Genomic DNA, 26,313 nt, shown 5'->3' on the forward strand with positions numbered 1-26,313 from the left:
AAATGCTGCCTCCTGCGCCTGACTTCCTCTCCTGCCTCTGACTTCCGGGACATAATTCTGGTACCGACGGTGTCTTAGCCTATGTTCCACCAACCGTCTACAATAGTGGAAGCATGATTGGAGACCCAAACGCAACGGGTTCTCACAGAGCTAAAGGAAAAGCAGTGACCTGTGTTCTAAGTCTAAACAAAAGCTGTTTACTTAAGTTACAGCCTGAAAATAGTAATCTGAATCATTACCACGTTTTCTTTATAAGCTTCTTGCATGCAGAGAATGAAGTGTTGCCTGCTGTCCGATGAGGCATAAAGAGCATTCCACTATATTTAAAATTACCATGCTGCCTGTGTAGTCCAGGGTATAATATAGTCTACTTTGCTTCCTATTAGATTCAATTCTCGCTTCGTTGCTAAGGTGCTGTTAGAGATAAAGATGCGATTCTAGCTTGACAGAAAACAAGTCATAGATAAATTGCTTGATGTTTGTCTCCATGGCTGTTTTCTTTAGACATTGCAAGCAACCTAAATTGATGGTTACATTGCGAATCTCGGCGAGTAGAACTGAGGTTTATGCTGAAAGCCTAAAATCTCAGAGCTCCTCCTGTGTTTGAACGATGCGCTTGTTATCTCTCACTCTTGAGTCAGCATTGGTGAACTTATATAATTAGTCCGCCTTTATTAATAATTAACAGTTTTTTATCTAGCAGACTGCAGACTACGTTGATATTTTTTTTCAGAAGTGAAGATTGCTAACAAGGGTGCACCACAAGGATAGATTCTGGGCCCAAAAGTATTTATAATTTATATCAACAGTTCGCTTAGATCTCTCACCTCTTCCGAATGTATACAATATGCTGATGAAACCACAATATATAACTCTGGTAAAAACGTAACAACTATCGAGTCCAAACTTAATAGCGACTTAGCCAATCTATATTCGGGGTGCTAGGCACACGTTGCAAATCAACACTGATAAAACTATGTTTGTGCTGTTCATTTCTCTTCGAAGGCAAATAATCTCTCTTCCTCCCATTTTTACAGGACCAAACTCCATTGCAGTCAGCGGCTCATCAGTGCTTTTAGAAGTAAAACTGGAATACCATCAGAAATTTAATTCCCACATAGCTTTCATCAGATCTAAGACTGCTTATGGCTTGAGTTTTACTCAAAACCCGTTCATACTTTACTCAGCCTACATTGTCTGCACTCTAAGACCGGTTCATACATTTTCCTCTCTCATATTATATCTTATTCTGAGGTAATACTTGCAGTACTCCTTTAACATCCTTACAAGTAGCTCAGAATCAACCAGTCGGAATAATAACGTTCCGCTCTTGATTGAAGCTCTCAGTCAATACTGCGTTCTTTGAAAATTCTTTCCATACCTGATCTTGTTCAGCACAACCTTCCTATCTTCTTTTACAAGCCAATTAAAAGACGAACCTCATTTCCTTCTATTCCGCAACCACACCTTACTAAGGCTAATGCTACAAAATTTGCGATTAGCAGAAATTTAATTCCGCCTAAAGTACGCACCAATTATAGGATGTAAATATTCAATTTTTGTTCATTTTCTTTTTGGAATAGCTTACCAGTGGAATTAAAAAACACAAGTCTCTGCAGTGCTTACTACTTTATACCTGGCTAATGTATTATGGGAAAAGTAAAATGATTCCCTTAGCGGCAAATAAAGTTTTCTGCCCGATGAACTATCGATAATTTCAGGTTTCTATTTCCGGACCTATTTAATGTGGAGACATGTTTGGGCGAGGTCTAGCCTCATTCAAAGCCAAAATTATTTTTATAGGCTTAGCACTAATCTCTTTTCGTGCTTCTTATACCTCTTATGTAAATTAAAAATTTCCGTGCGTAAAAGCCCGGAGGGCAGCGTGCCGAACGCGGCACGTAAAATAAAAAAAGGCGCGTTCTCTTTCTCTTTTTCTGATAACATTTTTTCTCGCACCAATTTTTATGAATATGCAATATTGTCGTGGCTAGGCAAATAATGTTCCTTTATAATAAAGTTTACAGAGAACCTAGAGCACTACTGTTACTTGAAAGCATTTTGGTGAGCGGGGTACGCTTCATTTTTAGGATAGAAAAAACGAACGTGTGACAAAAAAATGTGGCAAGGATATGAAGCTATAGCGTCAATGGCTTGCTTCAGTGGTTTCTCTTAAAACATTTCTTTGCTCGCATTCACAAATTTTCACAATTAGCTCAACACAATTTGTACATTCTTGACTCTGAATTAATCCACACTGAAGTTTACGCACGCAATTAGTGTTGCTTCGGTGGGTATATACGCATATTGCTTAATGCTCGCTGCACTGCACACACAACCACATACCTAGAAACGAGCGTTTCACCAACGTGCAAGTTACGCGCTCAGAAAACGTTAAACTGCTTGCGCACCATCTGCAGAGCAACCGCATATATGATCCCATGGCGTTTTTGAAGTAACCGCCGCCTGCCGGCTCCTTTATGCTGCGGCAAGCACATACGAAATCATCTCAATTTTTGGAAACACCTGTAGCGCGTGCCACGGTGGCTCAGTGGTTATGGTGCTCGGCTGCTGACCCGAGAGACACGGGTTCGATCTCGGCCGCGGAAGTAGAATTTCGATGGAGGCAAAATTCTAGACGCTTGTGTACTATGCGACGTCAGTGCACGTTAAAGAACCACAGGTGGTCGAAATTTCCGGAGCCCTCCACTACGGCGTCTCTCATAGCCTGAGTAGCTTTGGGATGCTAAACCCCATAAACCAAACCAAACCAAACCACACACGTCTCGCGTGACATGGGTTTCTTGACACAAAACACGCGTGACGTGGAAGTCTGGTCAGAAACCGGACGTTGGCTTTCCCGCTGAGCGGTAGCCTTAAATATATAACTTTAAAATCAACCCCGTCAGCAAAGCCAGCGCCGCGTTCACTGCTTTGCAAATAAATCCGTGTAGCATTCAGCCCTGAACACGTGCCGTCGAAAACACGGCGGAGTAGATATCGCCACCAAGTGCGCATATTTTTCACCACGTGCGACATCTGACTGCTCGCGTTATGGCGCGCGCTCTGCTGTTTTTCCTGGCGCTCAATGCCATTGTTCTTTTTTTTTTGTCTTTTTCACACCACGAACCCAAACCACGCACCTAACTGAAGCTATAGCGAGTTAGGTTTCGTGTACTGCGCAAAATATTTTTTTTCCATAATAAGGCAGTGGTTCGGAAGGGGTTAGAATAATACGAAAATTTAAAACATTTTTTCAATATTACTTTTTATAATTGTTTTTTTCTCGATAAAGCCGAAAAAGGGAGTTCATAGAGCACTAAGCAGAACCAATATATGCCGTTGGCCAAGAAACAAAAATGAACTAAACACTACTTGAAAGTTACGGGAATTTTTTTTTAATCATGCTGGCCACTACTAGTCATACTTCGTTCCTCAAGAACCCCAGTGAAGTTCAGAAAGAGATTTATCCAGTGAATGCATCTTGGCTCAAGGTGTGGCTGTATATCTGCACACTCTACCCGGGGGATTTAATTTGTCATGACACACAGAGGCCGGATGCATCGCTCGCCAGTCCACTAAGCGCTTCAAATTTTCGTTCCGAAGCTGCAGGAATGGCCGTACATTTGAGCTGTCTAAGCTAACAGAGCGCTACCGGGGTCAATCTCACCTACCACTCCTTTACCGACCGCAGAAGAAAATGAGAAGACATCCGATTGCATAGCGGAGGATGAAGAAGAATCTGGAATTGATGCCGCGCATCAAACAGTGAACACACGCACACACGCTGATAGCTATGCCCATCGCCAAAAAGATGCGGATAAATTTGCCGAAAGATAAAATTTCAAATTCCGCACAGAAAGAGAAGCGCCTTTTTCCACCACGGATTCCCCTCGATCTCTGCAAGCCGGAAGGGCGGCTACATGTGCTGCCTACCTTCAAGACGCGAACTGGGCGAGAACTTGGACGTGTTCTCCAGAAAAGAAGAAACATGTGGTGACTATTACCCTAGTGAGCTAAAGTAAATTAAAAGGGGTGCAAAAATATCCCACATTTTCTCAGCACTGCACACGGAAGCCTCCGGGTAATTTGGCAGGGCTGATAAAAAGCGAAAAGTTTTGTTTTCAGAGGGTTAATTTCATAGTATAAACATCCATAAACAGTTCTGTGCTCGAAAAATATAGCTAGTTAATCACTGACATCATCAATAAACCGCCTTTTTTGATCTTTATGCCGACTCTGGTGAGGGACTCTCCTATACCATTCGCTATGTACACATCCTTGTACATCGTGCCTTTGCAGTTCAAAACTCACCATCATGCTTCCACTCAAATTTTGGGATATCTATCCTGCCGGCCTTAATAAGATGAAGGAATGATCACCTGGACTGTAATCTTTAAGGTGAAACAGCAGAGAAAAGGTAGCTTTATTGATTTTACAAATAGAAATACCCCATCATACTCTCGATCTTGCATTTTAAGTGCGAAAGGACTACTTTCCTGGCAATCATGAAAAAGCCCATGTTTGTCTAAAGATTCTTAGATGCTTGCAGAAATCAATAAATATTGCCATAACTGAGTTTCAAACCAGTGGCGGCGTATGGCCACCACCCCGGAAGCAGTATGCTATCACAGGAACGAACCAGGCCCCGTGTTAAACTGCCGCATTCTCGCGTTGTGCATTGCACTTCGTTGTGTTCATCAACTTCCACCTGTGTGCAAAAGTCACGAAACGAACGAAAGAGAGAATAACTGGCTACCTAGGTCAGTGGCCACCTCAATCACACTTTCAGCTACATGGCGGTAGAGACAAACATATCTGCGAAGGCTGCGTTTGCGCTGCCAACGTTTTGGCAGAAGCGTGGCACTGGAGCAATAGGCCATCGGCAATCATTGGATACTTTTCGGCTGGCATCCATAACATTGTAGGCTTCTTTGACTTTTATGAAATGAAAGGCGCATAGGTGGCTTCCTGGGTCAGTGGACAGCTCAATCGCGCTTTCAGGTCTACCTACAATAAACTGCTTTCGCAGTTATCCCTGTTCAGCGATGTTAAACCGCCAGCAGTTTAATTCAGTGATTGATTCGCCATGAAGTTAATAAATGAAACAGTGAACAATACTTAGTTATTCAGTGCAGCGTATCGGCCCGGACCGAGTCTCTTGAAGCAAAAGTTTCTCACGGAATCTTCAATGTCAACAGCGACACTTGCCCATGTATGAGATAGACGAGGTCGTGTCTAATCAGATATAATTATACCGGATTGTAGAGCGCTAAGGCAATTATATGGAGCATTTCGTGAGCACCTGGCGCTGGTCTCACCTGCCGTAACACGTTTAAGTAGATTTCCTTAATTTCCAGACTTTTCAAGAGTTTCGAAATACGATTGAGAACATTAAATTTATGGCCGCGAAAGTGTTCCGCAGTGCCACCTTTTCTAATAAATTTCGTTTACATAATTTCAAAAATGCTCCTACCACAAATTATGTACGGATGTTCCACAATCGCTCGGCAGTATTCGCTTCATTTTAGACAATTTGCTACGCTCAGAAACATTTTTCAAACTCATCCAACTGCAAAGTGTACGGTGATTTCACTCATGTACAATTTGATGTAAAGGAGTTGTGGCAGGTGCCCATGTCGCGGACTATTAATCAATCGTTGTCACTAGTGCCCTGGAAAACAGCTGTGTTGTTCGCTGTATTCTCATCGTTAGTCATCAAACACACCATGCGCCACAGGTTCTAAATGAAGCAAAGCAAGGAGCCTCAGACATATGAACAACGGTGCTGATGCTGTGCAGGTGCAGGAACAACTGTGCCAGTGCTCATTGATGAGTGGCATACAGCGATACTCTGTGTGAAGCAGCGCGTGGTGACTCGAATTGAGTTGCTGTCGTGCTGAAGCGCCGGTAGTCGCTGTCGATGAGAACGGGGGCCTAAGTTGAGCCGCCTCTGCTTAAACCGTGCAGACGGTGTCTTGGAAAGCAATGTGTTCGCTTGGTTCACACCGTTGCCCACGAGCTACAGTAGTGATTCCAGCCCCGGAGAAACGTGGAAGCGTTAATTCTCGGCCGTGTGAGCGATAATGCCGCAGCGACGCGCACAGAAGAGCGGAGAGGTAACGTAGTTGTCTCTCCTGCAAAGCAGGGGATGTCCGCTCTGATGTTGCCGTCTATTTGGAGGTATTCGCTACCGCTGGAAACGCAGACATCCGTTAGGTTTAAAATGAGTCCTTGCCGATGACGTCCAGGGAAGCGGCTGGTTTCTTCCGTGGCAACGCTTTCCTTACAGCGCGAGACAAATCTGAACGAAACAAAGGCACGCGGCCTCAGTCATTTGGAGGGCACTCTCGCAAAGAGCCCCAAAAAGTATGGTACCAACTCTTGTTGTTCCCCCGTGCACTTCGGATTTTTAGTTATTGTTATTTTCTAGGTATTATTTGACACTCATAACTTTTTTCGCTACTCTGTACTGAATTTATGATTTTACTCTACCTCTAAAATTTGTCATCCATGTATCCGCTCCACTAAGATCAAACTATTACATACCCTTTTCTTGACCTATTCATACATGCTGCTAGAAAATGCAGTTTTGTAAGCTCTATTTGTGCTAATTTATTGAGTAACGTAGTTACAATCTTACTTGTTTATCTGCCCGTAGAAAAGGTACACTATTGAGGTTTCCAAATCTTATCTGCCTAAAGAAAACCGTTCCTCCTTCTTTAGGCGCGGGTAGTTTTCTTTACGAAATGATTTAGGCCCCACCGGTCACCTCTTGCCGTTTAGTTCCTCAGCTATACTCTGCGATTCCCCATCCCCACCCCCCTCTTGGAGATTATAAGCAGTGTCTTCAGACGATTGTACATTACTAAGGTGCTCTTCCTTGACTTGAAAACCTACAACTCCATAATTAAGTGGTCTGGATGCACCCTTTCAACGCTCAGTCGACGCCAATGGTGAGATCGCTTCTCCCTGGTTGACATGCATCCCGCTTTTTATTTTATTACTTTGCCTGTGGAAGTCTATGCTCGTTCCACAACTTTAGTTGCTAAATTAGAGCCAATTTTCATACGACTCTTCTTTAGTATAATCGGTCAACGCCTACATGGCTGCTAATATTTCGAGTGATAAAGTTCCTTTCGATAATTTATGCCAAGTATGTACAGGCATCAGTAAAATCGGTGCATTGTTGTCTCCCATAAAATATGGCACGAATATACTATATTGTTCAGTGTCCGCTCCGAAGACCCGCTTTATGTTTGGTTGGATGATGTTCATGGTTCGTAATCGTATATTGGTTGTTACCATAAAAAATAACGTCTGAGGAGCAAATAATATGCTATCGATTAGCAATTTTCACGTCCTTAACATTTCTTTCTTATGAATTCAAGTATTAGCGTACTACCCAGCTTCCCGAAAGCAAGACTTCGTAATCCATGCAGTATTATTATCTTCACTATCGGAACTACATCCGCTGTGGGAGAAATAGCTCTCCGGTGAATCTCTAATTAACCCATTACTCTGCCTGCAGCGCCAAGTTCCAAACTTCATCCGCCCACCTGACTCTTTGCCGCGCCTTAGTTCACTTGCTTTCTTTTCGGACCACTGCGATACCCTTAGGGACAAATCGCTATTTCGCCTTCTTAAGACGCGTACTTGCCTCGCCCATTTCATCTCGATTTTGATTAGGTTGTCACAACATGGCGCTTCCGCCTTTAACACCCTTGCTTTCTTCTTCTCAGCTTTAGTCTAACATTTTGCTTTCATGGCTGGCTATACTATACTTACTTAAGGTTCAACACCTTTCGTTAGCTTCCACGTTTGTCCGCATAGCTGCCTGCAGGTAAGATGCTGCCGTCATACACCTATCACTTGAGGCACACTGGTTAATTGCTATTAGTGCCTTGACAGTTCCAACCAAATGCACTCAATTCGAGCCACATTCTCCAGCCTATTCAGGTTCTCGAGGTGAGAAGCAGTGGTAACAATCCGCGCGAATTAGAAGCATTGTCTTTACACTCGGAATTCATCGTTGTCGACATAATCTCTTGCTAGCTCCCGTACTTTGAAGCGTTACTGTCGCTTTTCACATGATAATTTTAGTCCAACCGTTTTGCCCCCCCCCCCCCCCCCCCCCCGCTATTCAGGGTCTCGGCCCTGCAGGGCAATTCTTCCCGCGCATCCTTAGCCCAGCCATGGTGTCAGGAAAATCGTACATTACTAAGGTACTCTCTGTCACCTTTTGTCCTGCACTTTTCCCATTACAGTTCTCAAATTCTCTCCAACAAACAGTCCATGAATAGTAGTGCATAGCTCGTGTCTCTCTGCTTGACAACGTAACTAGTCGGTATTTCACAGCTTGTCCCTCTTGAATGCCATGGTACATTTGAAACCTCTATCAATATATCCTCTCCTTTACACTAGCCTGTTCTCATTGATAAAAATGCGCCTTAGCTAAGCAAGGCCTACATGGCTGGTGATAAAACATATCGATCCAAATGATGCATAAACAACTATGTATGTATTTTGCAACCTCCTCCCTCAGGTGCCGCCCGAGTCGAAGTTGTCGATGTGTCTAAGGGCCTCCTGCGCTAGAAATGCTGCCTCCTGCGCCTGACTTCCTCTCCTGCCTCTGACTTCCGGGACATAATTCTGGTACCGACGGTGTCTTAGCCTATGTTCCACCAACCGTCTGCAATAGTGGAAGCTTGATTGGAGACCCAAACGCAACGGGTTCTCACAGAGCTAAAGGAAAAGCAGTGACCTGTGTTCTAAGTCTAAACAAAAGCTGTTTACTTAAGTTACAGCCTGAAAATAGTAATCTGAATCATTACCACGTTTTCTTTATAAGCTTCTTGCATGCAGAGAATGTAGTCTTGCCTGCTGTCCGATGACGCATAAAGAGCATTCCACTATATTTAAAATTACCATGCTGCTTGTGTAGTCTAGGGTATAATATAGTCTAGTTTGCTTCCTAATAGATTCAATTCTCGCTTCGTTGCTAAGGTGCTGTTAGAGATACAGATGCGATTCTAGCTTGACAGAAAACAAGTCATAGATAAATTGCTTGATGTTTGTCTCCATGGCTGTTTTCTTTAGACATTGCAAGCAACCTAAATTGATGGTTACATTGCGAATCTCGGCGAGTAGAACTGAGGTTTATGCTGAAAGCCTAAAATCTCAGAGCTCCTCCTGTGTTTGAACGATGCGCTTGTTATCTCTCACTCTTGAGTCAGCATTGGTGAACTTATATAATTAGTCCGCCTTTATTAATAATTAACAGTTTTTATCTAGCAGACTGCAGACTACGTTGATATTTTTTTTTCAGAAGTGAAGATTGCTAACAAGGGTGCACCACAAGGATAGATATATTAACAGTTCGCTTAGATCTCTCACCTCTTCCGAATGTATACAATATGCTGATGAAACCACAATATATAACTCTGGTAAAAACGTAACAACTATTGAGTCCAAACTTAATAGCGACTTAGCCAATCTATATTCGGGGTGCTAGGCACACGTTGCAAATCAACAGTGATAAAACTATGTTTGTGCTGTTCATTTCTCTTCGAAGGCAAATAATCTCTCTTCCTCCCATTTTTACAGGACCAAACTCCATTGCAGTCAGCGGCTCATCGGTGCTTTTAGAAGTAAAACTGGAATACCATCAGAAATTTAATTCCCACATAGCTTTCATCAGATCTAAGACTGCTTATGGCTTGAGTTTTACTCAAAACCCGTTCATACTTTACTCAGCCTACATTGTCTGCACTCTAAGACTGGTTCATACATTTTCCTCTCTCATATTGTATCTTATTCTGAGGTAATACTTGCAGTACTCCTTTAACATCCTTACAAGTAGCTCAGAATCAACCAGTCGGAATAATAACGTTCCGCTCTTGATTGAAGCTCTCAGTCAATACTGCGTTCTTTGAAAATTCTTTCCATACCTGATCTGGTTCAGCACAACCTTCCTATCTTCTTTTACAAGCCAATTAAAAGACGAACCTCATTTCCTTCTATTCCGCAACCACAACTTACTAAGGCTAATGCTAGAAAATTTGCGATTAGCAGAAATTTAATTCCGCCTAAAGTACGCACCAATTATAGGATGTAAATATTTAATTTTTGTTCATTTTCTTTTTGGAATAGCTTACCAGTGGAATTAAAAAACACAAGTCTCTGCAGTGCTTACTACTTTATAACTGGCAAATTTATTATGGGAAAAGTAAAATGATTCCCTTAGCGGCAAATAAAGTTTTCTGCCCGATGAACTATCGATAATTTCAGGTTTCTATTTCCGGTCCTATTTAATGTGGAGACATGTTTGGGCGAGGTCTAGCCTCATTCAAAGCCAAAATTATTTTTATAGGCTTAGCACTAATCTCTTTTCGTGCTTCTTATACCTCTTATGTAAATTCAAAATTTCCGTGCGTAAAAGCCCGGAGGGCAGCGTGCCGAACGCGGCACGTAAAATAAAAAAGGCGCGTTCTCTTTCTCTTTTTCTGATAACATTTTTTCTCGCACCAATTTTTATGAATATGCAATATTGTCGTGGCTAGGCAAATAATGTTCCTTTATAATAAAGTTTACAGAGAACCTAGAGCACTACTGTTACTTGAAAGCATTTTGGTGAGCGGGGTACGCTTCATTTTTAGGATTGAAAAAACGAACGTGTGACAAAAAAATGTGGCAAGGATATGAAGCTATAGCGTCAATGGCTTGCTTCAGTGGTTTCTCTTAAAACACTTCTTTGCTCGCATTCACAAATTTTCACAATTATCTCAACACAATTTGTACATTCTTGACTCTGAATTAATCCACACTGAAGTTTACGCACGCAATTAGTGTTGCTTCTGTGGGTATATACGCATATTGCTTAATGCTCGCTGCACTGCACACACAACCACATATCTAGAAACGACCGTTTCACCAACGTGCAAGTTACGCGCTCAGAAAACGATAAACTGCTCGCGCACCATCTGCAGAGCAACCGCATATATGATGCCATGGCGTTTTTGAAGTAACCGCCGCCTGCCGGCTCCTTTATGTTGCGGCAAGCACATACGAAATCATCTCAATTTTTGGAAACACCTGTAGCGCGTGCCACGGTGACTCAGTGGTTATGGTGCTCGGCTGCTGACCCGAAAGACACGGGTTCGATCTCGGCCGCGGAAGTAAAATTTCGATGGAGGCAAAATTCTAGACGCTTGTGTACTATGCGACGTCAGTGCACGTTAAAGAACCACAGGTGGTCGAAATTTCCGGAGCCCTTCACTACAGCGTCTCTCATAGCCTGAGTAGCTTAGGGATGCTAAACCCCATAAACCAAACCAAACCAAACCAAACACGTCTCGCGTGACATGGGTTTCTTGACACAAAACACGCGTGACGTGGAAGTCTGGTCAGAAACCGGACGTTGGCTTTTCCGCTGAGCGGTAGCCTTAAATCTATAAATTTAAAATCAACCCCGTCAGCAAAGCCAGCGCCGCGTTCACTGCTTTGCAAATAAATCTGTGTAGCATACAGCCCTGAACACGTGCCGTCGAAAACACGGCGGAGTAGATATCGCCACCAAGTGCGCATATTTTTCACCACGTGCGACATCTCACTGCTCGCGTTATGGCGCGCGCTCTGCTGTTTTTCCTGGCGCTCAATGCCATTGTTCTTTTTTTTTGTCTTTTTCACACCACGAACCCAAACCACGCACCTAACTGAAGCTATAGCGAGTTAGGTTTCGTGTACTGCGCAAAATATTTTTTTTCCATAATAAGGCAGTGGTTCGGAAGGGGTTAGAATAATACGAAAATTTAAAACATTTTTTCAATATTACTTTTTATAATTGTTTTTTTCTCGATAATGCCGAAAAAGGGAGTTCATAGAGCACTAAGCAGAACCAATATATGCCGTTGGCCAAGAAACAAAAATGAACTAACCACTACTTGAAAGTTACGGGAATTTTTTTTTAATCATGCTGGCCACTACTAGTCATACTTCGTTCCTCAAGAACCCCAGTGAAGTTCAGAAAGAGATTTATCCAGTGAATGCATCTTGGCTCAAGGTGTGGCTGTATATCTGCACACTCTACCCGGGGGATTTAATTTGTCATGACACACAGAGGCCGGATGCATCGCTCGCCAGTCCACTAAGCGCTCCAAATTTTCGTTCCGAAGCTGTAGCCATGGCCGTACATTTGAGCTGTCTAAGCTAACAGAGCGCTACCGGGGTCAATCTCACCTACCACTCTTTTACCGACCGCAGAAGAAAATGAGAAGACATCCGATTGCATAGCGGAGGCTGAAGAAGAATCTGGAATTGATGCCGCGCATCAAACAGTGAACACACGCACACACGCTGATAGCTATGCCCATCGCCAAAAAGATGCGGATAAATTTGCCGAAAGATAAAATTTCAAATTCCGCACAGAAAGAGAAGCGCCTTTTTCCACCACGGATTCCCCTCGATCTCTGCAAGCCGGAAGGGCGGCTACATGTGCTGCCTACCTTCAAGACGCGAACTGGGCGAGAACTTGGACGTGTTCTCCAGAAAAGAAGAAACATGTGGTGACTATTAGCCTAGTGAGCTAAAGTAAATTAAAAGGGGTGCAAAAATATCCCACATTTTCTCAGCACTGCACACGGAAGCCTCCGGGTAATTTGGCAGGGCTGATAAAAAGCGAAAAGTTTTGTTTTCAGAGGGTTAATTTCATAGTATAAACATCCATAAACAGTTCTGTGCTCGAAAAATATAGCGAGTTAATCACTGACATCATCAATAAACCGCCTTTTTTTATCCTTATGCCGACTCTGGTGAGGGACTCTCCTATACCATTCGCTATGTACACATCCTTGTACATCGTGCCATTGCAGTTCAAAACTCACCATCATGCTTCCACTCAAATTTTGGGATATCTATCCTGCCGGCCTTAATAAGATGAAGGAATGATCACCTGGACTGTAATCTTTAAGGTGAAACAGTAGAGAAAAGGTAGCTTTATTGATTTTACAAATAGAAATACCCCATCATACTCTCGATCTTGCATTTTAAGTGCGAAAGGACTACTTTCCTGGCAATCATGAAAAAGCCCATGTTTGTCTAAAGATTCTTAGATGCTTGCAGAAATCAATAAATATTGCCATAACTGAGTTTCAAACCAGTGGCGGCGTATGGCCACTACCCGGGAGTAGTATGCTATCACAGGAACGAACCAGGCCCCGTGTTAAACTGCCGCATTCTCGCGTTGTGCATTGCACTTCGTTGTGTTCATCAACTTCCACCTGTGTGCAAAAGTCACGAAACGAACTAAAGAGAGAATAATTGGCTACCTAGGTCAGTGGGCACCTCAATCACACTTTCAGCTACATGGCGGTAGTGACAAACATATCTGCGAAGGCTGCGTTTGCGCTGCCAACGTTTTGGCAGAAGCGTGGCACTGGAGCAATAGGCCATGGGCAATCATTGGATACATTTCCGCTGGCATCCATAACATTGTAGGCTTCTTTGACTTTTATGAAATGAAAGGCGGGTAGGTGGCTTCCTGGGTCAGTGGACAGCTCAATCGCGCTTTCAGGTCTACCTACAATAAACTGCTTTCGCAGTTATCCCTGTTGAGCGATGTTAAACCACCAGCAGTTTAATTCAGTGATTATTTCGCCATGAAGTTAATAAATGAAACAGTGAACAATACTTAGTTATTCAGTGCAGCGTATCGACTCGGACCGAGTCTCTTGAAGCAAAAGTTTCTCGCGGAATCTTCAATGTCAACAGCGACACTTGCCCATGTATGAGATAGACGAGGTCGTGTCTAATCAGATATATTTATACCGGATTGTAGAGCGCTAAGGCAATTATATGGAGCATTTCGTGAGCACCTGGCGCTGGTCTCACCTGCCGTAACACGTTTTAGTAGATTTCCTTAATTTCCAGACTTTTCAAGAGTTTGGAAATACGATTGAGAACATTAAATTCATTGCCGCGAAAGTGTTCCGCAGTGCCACCTTTTCTAATAAAATTCGTTTACATAATTTCAAAAATGCTCCTACCACAAATTATGTACGGATGTTCCACAATCGCTCGGCAATATTCACTTCATTTTAGACAATTTGCTACGCTCAGAAACATTTTTCAAACTCATCCAACTGCAAAGTGTACGGTGATTTCACTCATGTACAATTTGATGTAAAGGAGTTGTGGCAGGTGCCCATGTCGCGGACTATTAATCAATCGTTGTCACTAGTGCCCTGGAAAACAGCTGTGTTGTTCGCTGGATTCTCATCGTTAGTCATCAAACACACCATGCGCCACAGGTTCTAAACGAAGCAAAGCAAGGAGCCTCAGACATATGAACAACGGTGCTGATGCTGTGCAGGTGCAGGAACAACTGTGCCGGTGCTCATTGATGAGTGGCATACAGCGATACTCTGTGTGAAGCAGCGCGTGGTGACTCGAATTGAGTTGCTGTCGTGCTGAAGCGCCGGTAGTCGCTGTCGATGAAAACGGAGGCCATAGTGGAGCCGCCTCTCCTTAAACCGTGCAGACGGTGTCTTGGAAAGCAATGTGTTCGCTTGGTTCATACCGTTGCCCACGAGCTACAGTAGTGATTCCAGCCCCGGAGAAACGTGGAAGCGTTAATTCTCGGCCGTGTGAGCGATAATGCCGCAGCGACGCGCACAGAAGAGCGGAGAGGTAACGTAGCTGTCTCTCCTGCAAAGCAGGCGATGTCCGCTCTGATGTTGCCGTCTATTTGGAGGTATTCGCTACCGCTGGAAACGCAGACATCCGTTAGGTTTAAAATGAGTCGTTGCCGATGACGTCCAGGGAAGCGGCTGGTTTCTTCCGTGGCAACGCTTTCCTTACAGCGTGAGACAAATCTGAACGAAACAAAGGCACGCGGCCTCAGTCATTTGGAGGGCACTCTCCCAAAGAGCCCCAAAAAGTGTGGTACCAACTCTTGTTGTTCCCCCGTGCACTTCGGATTTTTAGTTACTGTTATTTTCTAGGTATTATTTGACACTCATAACTTTTTTCGCTACTGTGTACTGAATTTAGGATTTTACTCTACCTCTAAAATTTGTCATCCATGTATCCGCTCCACTAAGATCAAACTATTACATACCCTTTTCTTGACCTATTCATACATGCTGCTAAAAAATGCAGTTTTGTAAGCTCTATTTGTGCTAATTTATTGAGTAACGTAGTTACAATCTTACCGGTTTATCTGCCCGTAGAAAAGGTACACTATTGAGGTTTCCAAATCTTATCTGCCTAAAGAAAACCGTTCCTCCTTCTTTAGGCGCGGGTAGTTTTCTTTACCAAATGATATAGGCCCCACCGGTCACCTCTTGCCGTTTAGTTCCTCAGCTATACTCTGCGATTTCCCATCTCCACCCCCCTCTTGGAGATTATAAGCAGTGTCTTCAGACGATTGTACATTACTAAGGTGCTCTTCCTTGACTTGAAAACCTACAACTCCATAATTAAGTGGTCTGGATGCACCCTGTCAACGCTCAGTCGACGCCAATGGTGAGATCGCTTCTCCCTGGTTGACATGCATCCCGCTTTTTATTTTATTACTTTGCCTGTGGAAGTCTATGTTCGTTCCACAACTTTAGTTGCTAAATTAGAGCCAATTTTCATACGACTCTTCTTTAGTATAATCGGTCAACGCCTACATGGCTGCTAATATTTCGTATGATAAAGTTCCTTTTGAAAATTGATGCCAAGTATGTACAGGCATGAGTAAAATCGGTGCATTGTTGTCTCCCATAAAATATGGCACGAATATACTATATTGTTCAGTGTCCTCTCCGAAGATCCGCTTTATGTTTGGTTGGATGATGTTCATGGTTCGTAATCGTATATTGGTTGTTACCATAAAAAATAACGTCTGAGGAGCAAATAATATGCTATCGATTAGCAATTTTCCCGTCCTTAACATTTCTTTCTTATGAATTCAAGTATTAGCGTACTACCCAGCTTCCCGAAAGCAAGACTTCGTAATCCATGCAGTATTATTATCTTCACTATCGGAACTACATCCGGTGTGGGAGAAATAGCTCTCCGGTGAATCTCTAATTAACCCATTACTCTGCCTGCAGCGCCAAGTTCCAAACTTCATCCGCCCACCTGACTCTTTGCCGCGCCTTAGTTCACTTGCTTTCTTTTCGGACCACTGCGATACCCTTAGGGACAAATCGCTATTTCGCCTTCTTAAGACGCGTACTTGCCTCGCCCATTTCATCTCGATTTTGATTAGGTTGTTACAACATGGCGCTTCCGCCTTTAACACCCTTGCTTTCTTCTTCTCAGCTTTAGTCTAACATTTTGCTTTCATGGCTGGCTATACTATACTTACTTAATGTTCAACACCTTTCGTTAGCTTCCACGTTTGTGTCGCATAGCTGCCTGCAGGTAAGATGCTGCCGTCATACACCTATCACTTGAGGCACACTGGTTAATTGCTATTAGTGCCTTGACAGTTCCAACCAAATGCACTCAATTCGAGCCATATTCTCCAGCCTATTCAGGTTCTCGAGGTTAGAAGCAGTGGTCACAATCCGCGCGAATGAGAAGCATTTTCTTTACACTGGGAATTCATCGCTGTCGACATAATCTCTTGCTACCTCCCGTACTATTAAGCGTTACTGTCGCTTTTCACATGATAATTTTAGGCCAACCGTTTTGCCTCCCCGATCCAGGGTCTCGGCCCTGCAGGGTAACTCTTCCCGCGCGTCCTTAGCCCAGCGATGGTGTCGGGAAAATTGTACATTACTAAGGTACCCTCTATCACCTATTCTCTCCACCAAACAATCCATGAATAGTAGTGCATAGCTCGTGTCTCTGCTTGACAACTTTACTAGTCGGTATTTCACAGCTTGTCCCTATTGAATGCCATGGTTCATTTGAAACCTCTATCAATATATCCTCTCCTTTACACTAGCCTGTTCTCGTTCATAAAAAAATGCTCCTTAGATAAGCAAGGCCTACATGGCTGGTGATACAACATATCGATCCAAATGATGCATAAACAACTATGCATGTATTTTGCAACCTGCTCCACAACATATCGATCCAAATGATGCATAAACAACTATGCATGTATTTTGCAACCTGCTCCCTCAGGTGGCGCCCGAGTCGAAGTTGTCGATGTGTCTGAGGCCCTCCTGCGCTAGAAATGCTGCCTCCTGCGCCTGACTTCCTCTCCTGCCTCTGACTTCCGGGACATAATTCTGGTGCCGACGGTGTCTTAGCCTATGTTCCACCAACCGTCTGCATTAATGGAAGCATGATTGGAGACCAAAAATCAACGGGTTCTCACTGGGCTAAAGCAAAAACAGCGACCTGTGTACTAGGTCTAAACAAAAGCTGTTCACTTAAGTTACAGCCTGAAAATAGTAATCTTAATCGTTACCACGTTTCCTTTGTAAGAGTTTTGCATGCAGAGAATGTAGTCTTTCCTGCTGTCCGATGAGGCATAAAGAGCATTCCACTATATTTAAAATTACCATGCTGCCTGTGTAGTCTAGGGTATAATAAAGTCTGCTTTGCTTCCTAGTAGATTCAATTATCGCTTCATTGCTAAGGTGCTCTTATAGATAAAGATGCGATTCTAGCTGGTTACAAAACAAGCCAGAGATAAACTGTTTGATGTTTGCCTGCATGGCTATTTTCTTTAGACATTGCGAGCAGCCTAAATTGATGGTTACAGTGCGAATCTCGGCGAGTATAACTGAGGTTAATACTAAAAGCCTAAAATTTCAGAGCTCCTCCTGCGTTAGAGTGATGCGCTTTTTCTCTCTCAATGTGGAAGTCAGCATTGGTGATCTGGTGTAAGTAGTCCGGCTTTATTAATAATTGACAGTTATTTAATATAGCAGACCACAGACTGTGCTGATGTTTTTTTTTTCAGAAGTGAAGATTTCTAACATGGGTGCACCACAAGGATCGATTCACGGCCGAATAATATCACAATTTATATTAACAGTTCGCATCGCTGTCTCATCTCTTCCGAATGTATACGATATGCTGATGACACCACAATACATAACTCTGGTAAACACATAATACCCATAGCGCCCAAACTTAATAGCGACTTAGCCAATCTATATTCGTGGTGCTAGGCAAAAGTTACATATCAACGCTCATAAAACTATGTTTGTACTGTTCACGTCGCCCCGAAGGCAAATTATGTATGTTCTTCCTATTTTTGCAGGGCCAAGATTCATCGCAGTCAGCGGGTCATCACCGCTTTTAGCAGTAAAACTAGATCACCATCTGAAATTTCATTCCCACATAGCTTGCATCAAATCCAATACCGCTTATGGCTTGAGTTTTACTGATAATCTCGTCATGCTTTACTCAGCCTATATTGTCCGCACTTTACGACTGGTTCATACATATGCATCTCCCATATTATACCGTATCCTTACAATTAGCTCAGAATAAACGAGTCTGAATAATAACATTCTGCTCTTGATTGAAACTCTCAGTCAATACTGCATTCAATACTTGCAATAATGCAAGTTTGCATAGGGTCGTGCGTAGCGCCAGTTTTGTGCAACATCTTTTTATCCAGTATTGACCGCACCTTGACTGGTGTACTGAACAGTGATGTTGCTCATGTTTTTAGATATGTTGACGACTTCCTTATCCTTTTGAAGCAACGGGCCGATTTTATGTATGACGATGCCATTGCTCAAATTTTAAATGTCATAGCAGGTAACGTCTCATGTTTAACCTTCACCCATGAGCTTCCTGTCAGTAACACTCTGCAGTTCCTAGATCTTAAACTTACTTTCTCTCATGGCCATGCGTGTTGGTGTTTTTGCCCCCCCCCCCCCCCCCCCCACAAGAAAACAATTATTACCATACGATTTCGCTCACTCTAAAACCACGAAAAGGGCCATTGCTAAACAGCTTATCGAGAAAGCATTAAAAAAGTATTGTTCCCATGCCATGCAGGCCAGCTTCGATATACAGGTATCGAAATTGAAGGAGGCTGGTTTTCCTGATGTGGTTGTGCTGGCAGTGGTTGAAACGCTGGCAAAGAAGTTGAAAGCTCCTCTGAATGTCAACACTGATATGTCTGACCAATCTAAGAGGCCAGTAGTGGTTCCGTACGTCCACAGGACCGCACACAATCTCAAGAATGTAGGAAACAAGCACGGCGTCCCACTCGTTTGCTCGGCACCCTGCAAGCTGAGTCACCTGTGTGTCCGCATCGGAAGACATGCTTCCAGAAAGAAGAAAAATGAGTGCGGCGTGAAACATAAGAACCGCGATGTGGACTGCCAGGCTGGCGTAATATATCAGATACTATTAACATGTGGCAAGGTTTACATAGGACAGACAGTCCGCTGTATCAATATCCGCACTCGTGAACACGAAAGGTCAATCGAAAACAAGGAGCAGCGTCACTTGCCGTTACATTGCCTGGAACACAAATGCATGCCTCTCCTGACACAAGTCAAGATTCTACGCAAGTGCCGTAACGATAAAGCACGGGAACTTCTCGAGGCATATTTCATCAAAAAGAAAGGAAAAGACTGCATCAGTGACACATCAATCAAACTTTACAATAGAGAGACACGTTTCCTCGAAAACATGATGACCTGAATCCACATAGTGTTTTATCTCGTTTTTTATCCGCCCTATCAGCCTTGATACCCTTTGTTGCCAGTGCTGACATGCTTATGTATAAATGTCGATTCCTTGAATAAACCCCAGTTGCTAGATAGCGCCCGTCCCGTCTTTTTCTTGTGATTGTCTCATGTGCGCATCCCATCTTTTTAAAGCAATATGAACCAACTTGCCCAACAAAGCATCCTGCTGAAATACTGCATTCTTTGAAAAATCTTTCCATACCAGATCTTGTTCAGCATAACGTTGGTATCTTCCTTTACAAGCCAATTAACAGACACATCTGCTTTCCTTCTATTCCGCAACCACACCTTACAAAAGCTAAGGCTCAAAATTTTCGATTAGCACAAACTCAATTCTGCCTAAAGTACGCACCATTTATAGGAAGTAAACAGTTATTTTTGTTCATTTTCTTTCTGGAATAGCTTATCAGTGGAATTAAAAAACACAAATCACTGCAGCGCTCACCACTTTATAAATAGCTAACTGATTATGCGAAAAGTAAAATGATTCCCTTAGCGGCAAGTAAAGTTTCCTGCTCTATGAACTAATCGATAATTTTAGGTGTCTGTTTGCGGTCCTATTTAATATGAAGACATGTTCGGGCGAGGTCAAGCCTCGTTCACAGCCAACAATGTTTATATAGGCTTCGCATTAATCTCTTTTTGTGCTTATTATTAATCTTATGTAAGTTAATTATTCCGTGCGTAAATAGCCTGGCGGGCAGCGAGCCGGACACGGCATGTAAAATAAAAGAAGTCGCGTTCCCTCTCTCCCTTGCTGATAACATTTTCTCTCGCACCAACTTTTATGTATATAATATACTGTCCTCGCGAAGCAGATAATGATCTTTTATAACAAGGTTTATACAGAACCTAGAACAATTCTGCGTATTTGAAAACATAGTAGTGCGGAGAGAACGCTTCATTTTAGGATAGGAAAAGCGGGCTTATGACAGAAAGCTCGTCCAGCAAAAGGTGTCTTTTTATTGGTTGGCTGTGAGAAAAAATTAAGGTGCCAATTAAGGGTATGAAGCGATAGCGGTAATGCCTTCCTTCAGCGGTTTCTCTTGAAACACAAGTGCTGTTCTTTGCTCGCTTTCACATATTGTCACAATAATTTCAACACAATTTGTACATTCTTGACTCTGAATTTTTCCACACCGTAGCTTACGCACGTAGTGTTGCTTCTATGGGTATATACGGCCATTGCTTAATCCTCACTGCAGTGCACACAAAACCACATATCTAGAAAGGAGTGTTCCACCCACTGGCAAGTTACGCGCTCCGAAAACGTAATACTGCTCGCACGCCATCTGCTGGAGCAGCCGCGTATAGGATGCCATAGCGTTTTTCAGATAACCGCCGCATACGGGCCCCTGTATCCTGCTGCAAGCAAATAGGATATGGCTCTTCGGAAACACCTTCCGCGTGACGTGAGTTTATTGGCATAATACACGTGTGACGTGGCCGTCTCGTCACAAACCGGTTGCCGGCTTTCCCGCTGAGCGGTAGCCTTGTATCTACAACTTTAGAATCACCCCCGGTCCCCAAAGACAGCGCTGCGTTTACTGCTTTACAAAGAAATCGCTACAGCATTCAGTGCTGAACACGTGCCTTCGAAAACACAGCGCAGTAGGTATCGCTACCAACTGCGCACATTTTTCACCACATGCGACGTCTGACCGCTCGCGTTATCGCACGCGCTCTGCTCTTTTTTACCGGCTCTCAATGTAGTTGTTTTTCTTTTATTTTCCCAGTCGGAAGCCCAACCCAGGCACCTAACTGAAACGTATGTGGCTGAGGTTTGGCGTGAACTGCGCAAAATATTTTTTCATAACAAGGCCATGGTTCCAAAAGCTTTAGAAAAATACGAACATTTCAAACGTTTATCAAATATTACTTTCTCTATCTATTTTTATTCTGGTTAATGCCAAAACGGCCGGTGATAACGTACAAGCAGAACCAATGCAAGATGTTGGCGAAGAAAAAAATGAAGTAACGGTCATTTGAAAGTTACAGCCTTTTCTTTGAACCATGCTGGCTGCTGCTAGCCACGATTCGTTGGTCAGATTTCCAAGTGGAATTCACAAAGAGAGTGATCCACCGAGTTTTGCTTGGCTCTCGATGTGGCTGTATATTTCCGCACTGTACTTTCGGAACAGAGTTTGTCCTGATACAGGGTTGCCGAAAGAACCTATCATTGGTCCGTCCTGAGTTCCACGTCTTCGGTTCCAAGCTGCAGCCATGACCATACATTTCAGCTGGCTGAGTTAATACATAAGTACGAAAACCATTGCTGCTTACCGCTAGTTTATGCACCTCCGAACAAAATGGAAAGCCCTCCGATTGCGCAGCTAAGGCTGCAGAATATCTGGTAATTGATTTGACCAATTAAACTGCGGAAATACATATACGCGTTGGTCGGTATGCCCAACGCCAAAAAGATGCGGAGGAATTTATCGTCGCACTAAACATCAAATTAAAAAAAAAGGAAAAGAAGCGCTTTTCCCTACCGCGGATTTCGTTCAATCTGCGCAAGCCGCAAGGACAAATACGAGTGCTCCCTAAAGGCTCCAAGGCGTGAACCGGTTAGGAACGGGGACGTGTTCTCAAGCAAAAATGTAACGGGGGTAATCGTTATCCTATTGCAGCACATGGAAGCTTCCAGCTAGTTTTGTAGGGCTGACGGAACGCGAACATTTTTTTTTGTACATGGTTAATTTAGTAGCACAAAAATTTGTAAACACTGTTGCGTTAAAAAAATTTAGCATGTTAATTACTAACGGGGCACTAAACAGCCACTTTTTCTTTTCATATAGACCTTGCAGAAAGACTTTCCTATAACATTCACTGTGTACATATCTGTGTACACTCTGCCTCTGTAGTTCTACGCATACAATGTTACCTCTACTAAACACTGAGATGTCTGTCCTGCCAGCCTTCAAAAGGAGCAAGGAGGGGATTGCCTTGACTTTGATAATTACATCATGTGGATTACTCCCTAGCGCTGACAATCTCTCTTCTAAGAGAAGTAGGCCTTCCACAATCATTGGATTCATTAACGCTGGCGTTGCAACGTTGTACACTTCGTTTATTTTTAGGAAATAAAAAGCGCATATGTGGCTGTCTCGGTGAGTGGGCACCTTAATCGCGCACTCGGGTCCACCTGCAAAAAAAAAATGCTTCTGCGCAATATTCCGGGCTTAGCAATAACAAACCACCAGCATTTTTTGTAATGTAATGTTTGATTCAGCATGAAGTAACAAAAGGAAGGCTGAACAATAAATAGATAATAAGTAGAATGTTTCGGCTCCCAACTAGTCACCTGAAACAACCATTTTTCGCAGAGCACTCAGTGTCAACAGCGACACGAGCCCAAGTATGTGTTTCACGAGGTCATATCTAAGCCGATATAATGAAACCGGTTTGCGGTCCAGTAAGGAAATTATGTGGAGCATTTTATGAGCGTTAGAAGCATGTCTCACTAAACTAACACATTTTAATAGACTTTCTTTAACATCCCAAAGTGACTCAGGCTATGAGGGACGCCGTAGTGAAGGGCTCCGGAAATTTCGACCACCTGGGGTTCTTTAACGTACACTGACATCGTAGTGTACACGATCTCTAGAATCTCGCCTAAGTCCAAATTCTACCACCACGGTCGGGATCGAATCCGTGTCTATGCGGACGGCAGCCAAGTGCCATAACTATTGAGCCACGGCGGCTGCATTTTAGTAATTTCCTTAGTTGCCCGACTATCCAAGAATCTGAAAATGCGACTGAGCGCAATGAATTAATTTCTCCGAGATTATTCTGTGATGCCGTCATTACTAGTGCATTTTGTTGTAATATTTTATAAAATTATCCTACAACAAGGTGTGTGCTCAAATTCAGAAATCGTTAGGCGGTATTCATTTCAACTGACAGATTTTGGGAATCTCGAAAACATGTTGAATGCCATCGCAATCCAGAGTGAACGGTGACAGCCCTCATGTATCTGGTGATTTAAAGAGGAAGTTGTCGCAGGTGCCTCTGTCGTAGCCTACAAATGAGTCGTTGTCAGTGGCACCCTGGAAAGCAGCTGTGTTGTTCGCTGGGTCGGCATCGTTAATCATGAAAGGCACCAAACGCCCCAGGTTCTCAACGAAGCAGAGGCAGGGATCCTCAGCCATGTGCACAACTGTGCTGCACACCTGCTTACTAAAGAGCGGCCAGACATCGTTGCTCTCTGTGCCGCAGCGTGTGGTGACTCGACTTAAGTTGTTGTCGAGGTAAAGCGCCGGTAGTCACTGCCGGTGGAAACGGAGGTGTCAGGGGAGCCGCCTCTACATGAACCGTGCAGTTGATGGCTAAGAAAGCATCTGTGTTCTGGGTTCAAGTTGTTGTTCGGGAGATAGAGAAGTCACGCCAGCACCTAAACGACACGCAGGCACTGGGCCTCAGCCTTTTGAGCGACTATGCAGCAACGACGGCTACAGGAGAGCGAACAGGTAACATAGCTATCTCCTCGTCAGCAGTGCATGTTCGCGCCGATGTTGCCGTCTATGCGAAGCGCAGGTAGTCGATGGAAACACAGGGGACTGTCCTACATAGACTTCGTCGTTGCCGATCGTGCCCAGGGGAACAGCTGGCTTGCTCGCTGGCTTCGCCTCTGTAACAACAACATACATAAGGCGCGCCAGTATCTGAGCAAAGCAAAGGCACGTGACCTCACTCATTTGAAGGACTCTCCCACAAAGACGCCCAACCAGTGCGAAACAAGCTCTCATTTCATATCTAATGACTTCGGCTTTTTAGTAACGTTTATTCTGCACATATTGAAAGTGGGGTTTATTTGGAGCAGCTTCGGAACGTGAGCAAGGCCAACAGTAGTACGAAGTGAGCCGGTCCGGTCAGGACCATGCACTAGGTGATGACCATGCGGCTCGCGCGTTCGCCCATCTTGTTCCTTACAGTGGCTCCCAGGCGGAAGAGGCGCCATCCTTGCCACATAAGGGGCGGACAGGACAGCGAGGCGTAGTAGGGCTTGAGGCACGGGACATTACAGTCTCGCGGCCACGGCGTCTGATATCGGGAGACGACGTGAGTGGCTCAGCTATATAGTTGACGGGAGATGTTCGTTTCAAGACGCAATAGCGGCCCTTATAGATAGCGAGAAGTTTCCAGGAGAGGCCCGGAGTACGAGGAGAGGTCTCCACAGCCAGGCAAGTGATCCGGGCAGGAAATGCTGAAAAGGTTGGTCTTCGTCTTGGTGTTCTTTTAGAGCGAATGGGTGCTGTCTTGAGAGACTGGACAATCCGACAGAAATCTTCGGCGCGTCTGGCGGCTTACGAAAGAGTGGTGCATGCAGAAGAGTCAGGGAGGTAGGAGAGATCAGTGTCGATGACAGCGCAGGGATGTCGGCCGTACAGAAGGAAAAAAACAGAGAAAACCCTGTTGTAGACTGCGTAGCAGTACTGTACGCGAAGGCAATACAGGGGAGAATCAGACCGTAGTTCTTGTCGTTAGAACCGACGTACATGGCCAGCATGTCGCCATAGTGCTACTAAAGCGTTCAGTGACGCCGTTTATCTGAGCAGAGTAGCAGTGCAAGCCCAATGGATGATGTTGCACCTCAGATAGGAAGACGCGGCCTCTGTCGCTGAGCACTTCACGAGGACAACCTTCTCTAAAGATGAACCGCCGCTTAAAAAGGGGTGCTGAGCGTTCATAACTCAGTGCGTTGCCCCAGCTTCTTCTCTGTGCATATTTGTTTCTGTAGGGTATTGTGAAGTGTTATTAAAGTCCTGTTTATTTGTTCTTCCGTTTGTGATCGCCCGTCCATCGTCTGGCTGCCTGCAACGAGTCTAGCGCCAAATAAACGAGCATTTAGAAGGAAACGAGGCGTGAAAAAGCAAGAGCCTATCATCTTTTCTGGGTGACCGAATGCGAAAATAGCCAAATATATGCAAATGGCGCCTTGCGCGCCCTAAGCGGTATATTGTGTTCCTGGTCATTCACGGTTACAACAGCGGTTGGCACATAAAAAAACTAATCGCTTCGGCCATCGATGATGTAGTAGTAAAATCAAGAGTTACGAAACAAGCGTTTTCGTGCCTATTCTAACCTCACGGAGCTTGGGGAAACGTTTAAAAGAGAAGCTGGAGGAATAGACGCCATAATAAGTGCTCGCTCCAAACACAAGGTTTGTCCTTTTTGAATACAGGGTCTAAGCAGAAGTACTTTGGTAAACAGGTGATGCTGCTGAAGTTTTGCTCGGGAATTCCAGTTCAACATATATACAGGGTGTTTCACCTAAGACTTTCTGCAATTTTTAAAAATAAGGTATTTGAATTAGATGCGCGCTTTTTCTGGCATAGTATTGTCAGTGGTGTAGTACATCATAATGCAGCTAAGACGTGCTAACTAGCAGGCTTGTTAACCAATATTTAATAGTTAACTTTTAAACTATTACCGTTGGGCTCCTTAATTGTTGAGAGGCATGTAGCCCACCGTAAGTAATGTCCATATCCGTTTTTAGAATTTAGAGAACGCGATTATCTTCGGCGCTGTGGCCCAACAAATTTTGGCTATTTCGACGAGTTACGTGCACTGGAGAGGTTGCTTTGCCTGCAAGCTTCTCAAACCGCATGTATTTTGGCGCGATGTAGGCGAAATTTGTTGGGCCACAGCG

At 43.8% G+C, this 26,313-nt stretch overlaps 1 protein-coding gene across 2 annotated transcripts in view; it reads left to right on the plus strand.

Annotated features, from left to right (window-relative positions):
• Window positions 1–26,313, plus strand: part of LOC149324845 (uncharacterized) — a 114,117-nt gene that overhangs the window by 51,897 nt on the left and 35,907 nt on the right. The window lies entirely within an intron of this gene.

Source organism: Amblyomma mixtum, unplaced genomic scaffold (genome assembly GCF_055824585.1).
Source record: "Amblyomma mixtum isolate Tamu unplaced genomic scaffold, ASM5582458v1 scaffold_13, whole genome shotgun sequence".
Lineage (NCBI taxonomy): Eukaryota > Metazoa > Arthropoda > Arachnida > Ixodida > Ixodidae > Amblyomma > Amblyomma mixtum.